Here is a 3,881-nt window from a genome sequence, read left to right as displayed (position 1 = left end):
ACATACATACATACATACATACATACATACATACATACATACATACATACATACAGCATACAGAGAAGTGGCGTCTGTAACTTAGTGGTTAGGTTCGAGCCTCAGATCGGGGGGAGGTTATGTCCTTGGGAAAGGCATTTCACACAAATTTCCCATTTGGCTCCGTCCTTTCGGAGAAGGACGTTCAACTCGAAGGCCCCGCCTCTTAAATAACCTAATCATGTTTATGAGCTGGGCACGTTGAACTTTTACCCACTATTTTTTCACATACGCACACACACTTACTTACAAACACACACCTACATACAAACACACACACACACACACACACACACACACACACACATACACACACACACACACACACACACACACAATGGGGAGACCATTAACATTTATTTTTGAAAATCTGTGATATCAGAGAAAAATTGAAACTCACAACCTCGGGACAGTAAACATTTCTATGTGCATTGGCTAAGCGTAATAACAGACATTAACTTTAAATTGTCTTCCAGTTTTAACACACAGACACTATTCTCAGCCTCCACATTCCGGAACGTGAAGCCCACATACAGACATCTAGCGTAGCGTAGCATAGCGATTAAAGTGCGAGAAAACAAAAGAGCCATGGTTATTGCCAGGTCGTCTTCCGGAGCGACTCTGACAGGAGCCAGATATGCCAATGAGGACAGCCATTGTCTTCACCCCACGGGGCGGTTGGTTTATCTCCCTCTTAATCCAATCTTGTTTGTTCTCAGAATTCTTCTCCGGGAGGGATTTCTTAGGACATGTGCATTCTATTTATACAATATTTACTATTCTTGTTTGTGTGTGCTTTTTGTTTTAAGTGCGAGTGCTCGTTTGTTCGTTTGTTTGTTTGTTCCCCCCCCCCCACCCCAAATACCAAATTTTAATACAACTTTTATAACTTTGAATAAACATTATCGCCCCCTAAAAAATCAAAATGTTATTTTAGGCTTAAAGCAGTCGAACAGTTCTGTAAATATGAGTTCTTCGTTTTACTTTATATATTTTGATATTGAGTTGTCCATCGATAGCTGTCTGTGTAAACGCCATTTATTGTTCATATCGATAACTACAGTCTGACATGCACATATCGAAACACGCAAATAGCAAGCAGACTTTCACACTCCGATTTTGATTATCTTATACATGTATATTTTTGGCATTTAAAATATGCACATAGAAAAATTTGTACATAACGAAATTATTATATTTTGTTCCGCCAAATTTTCGGTGTAGTATGTGTGCTAGGTTGCATGTAGTCACTGGCGATTATTATTTTTATTTGTTATATCAGCATTAACCGCAGGACAAAGCTACTTTTCATCAATAGCTTCCCTCTTTCTTACTTTACTTACTCCTTTATCTGTTCTGTCCTCTTTTACCACGAGTTGTCGAGGAGGTATGAAATTGTTGGGCATGTGTGTCAGGTGTGTTGCTGTTTGGATCGTAATGTTGTTCCGTTGGGGGGTTCTCTTTGACTCTATCGATCCCTCTTTTTCTTGGCCTTCCTTTTGTCTTGAAGCCATCTAATTGCACGTTGTAGGCCTTAGATGCTAGTTGTTGTTGTTCCATTCCGAGTACGTGTCGAAGTCACCTTATTTGTTTTTTATTAATGTATTTTATGCTAGATTCAATTATCACTTTCATCGGGTCAGAGCTTGACTCAGTTGGGTTTGAAAACTGGCTGAACCAGAATAAAGTTATACGAGACACCAGTTGTCTGTACGTTGATTATGTATTATATTTCACCCCCTGTTTCTTTTCAATTGCTCTTATATATAATCATGATAATAAATAACATTTATAGAGCGCGAATCACCACTCAACAGCAAGCGTTATGAACTTCACAGTCTATTAGTAAAATACGGAATCTATCTTTCGCTGCTTATTGTACACACAGACAAAGCTTTTTGTCAAAGGTTGTCGAGAGATAAATCTATCCATGAGACATTTTTACCCCATTAATGACGCTAGTCTAAAGAATATATTATCTTCAAAGTCATTGGTTTAAAAATATGGTGATTCATTCTCAATAAGAACGCATTATGTACGGTTAAGATTGAAAGAGATTATAATTTTTCTCACCCTAAAGCAATCAACATTAATATTGACAGTAGCGTGTTGAACAAGTCATTGTGTCAAAAACATGTCAAAAGATGAAATGTAAAGATATCATGTTGACAGGACCTCGAGAAGGAAGGAGCGAGTGTTGGAATTCTCTCTCCTAATCTTTTGACGCACTGACACAGAAAGACTGATTGTAGAAAAAAATATAATCCCTCTATGCATTAATCGAACACATGCTCGGTCTCCCTTTATGTATATTTAACTTTATGATTGAGGGACATCTCCGGATTAGAAAATAGTCCGATATGCAAATGTTTGTTCTTCAAAAATTCATTGTTCAAACGTTTCAGCTTTTGGAACAATGGATGTAAAACTGTTCGTGGAAAAAGACAAATGGGTGTGCCTTCTTTGCTATTTTCCATTTCTTAGATAAAAAAAAGGCTTATTCTGACTATTTTCTGCTCATAAGGAAATTATATACAATTGTAAATACAAATAGCAAATAGGCATACAGCAAATTTGTTTTATTGAAGATTCATTTAGACACAAATACGTGAATACTTAATGTAGAACTGGCGTCCTAGGAAGACAGAGTACTCCATGATTCCTCGGCTGATTGTCTCCATCATCAGTTGGTTAATGTAGCATCTGATGGGGTCACGCAAGTTGCAGCTCCTCCTGCCTCCACCACGCTGTACTCTTTTCTCAATCACAATCTCCTTCTTGAAGGATTTTTCTTCACGGCTGCTGGCTAGGTGATCTCGGATAAGGGGTGTTAGAGGATCAATTTAGACACAAATGAGCACTATTTTTGACGGTTTAGATTCTTTCAAGACAAATAAGTTAAAACATAAAATAAAACAATACGACAAGTTTTCATGTATTTCCTGAGATTCAGAACCGAAAAGTAAATATGTGTACTATTTTAAATTCAGAAATTCAGAAGTCTGAGAAGAAATTGTGTACGATCAATCACTCATAATTTTCCTTGAATGTCCATTAGTGCAGAAACATCTTCGAGAATCAATTAAAAAGATATACTCTGTGTGTATGTTCATGTGTATCTACGCATATGTGTCTGGTAAAATATGCTTTGTATTTTCCCCATATAATCTGCACACATGTGCATGTTTCGTAATAAAAATGGCCACAAGTATGTAGTATTGCAACTTGATCTGCCTACTGCGATCTCGACAACACTGCCAAACGCACTTCGCAGTCATTACATTAGTGTCACGACACAGGGGAATCAAGCGCTCGTCAAATTTTGGGCGTATGGAGTCATTGGCCCGTTCATTTGCTTTGCTTTCGATTTTAAAAAATACCCTTCTATCTAAAAGAGAAGTCGAGAAATGTTTTATTGAAGGAGGTGAGAGGCAAAGATTCTTTACTACCTATACCCGATCTATACACGATCTTTGGTGGGGATTCGCCCGGCGTCAAAGGTAAAATTAGCGACAAAGTGGCCGTCAAACGTGGTGACTTCCATTGTTTGCGAGTCCTCTGAAACAAAAATTTACATTTTAAGTGCCTTTCATCAATGTTTTCATTAAGTATACACACAAAGGTGTTTTTAAAGAGGACAGAAAAGGAGTTGAGCAAACTCCCCCCCACCCATAACAGAAAAAAAAATTCAATATAAGTTGTCAAACCGGCGGAAAAATGGCGTTTTTTTCAATTTCATTGTTTTGACGAGCGTCTGATTTTACAACGATGCTTCACATTTTGTTCCCCCTATTATTCACTGTTATTAACTATCAGTTTCCCTCCCGCTTTCTTCAACCCCC

This window comes from Aplysia californica, unplaced genomic scaffold, assembly GCF_000002075.1.
Source record: "Aplysia californica isolate F4 #8 unplaced genomic scaffold, AplCal3.0 scaffold00446, whole genome shotgun sequence".
In the NCBI taxonomy this organism is placed as follows: domain Eukaryota; kingdom Metazoa; phylum Mollusca; class Gastropoda; order Aplysiida; family Aplysiidae; genus Aplysia; species Aplysia californica.
This window is presented reverse-complemented; position numbering follows the sequence as displayed.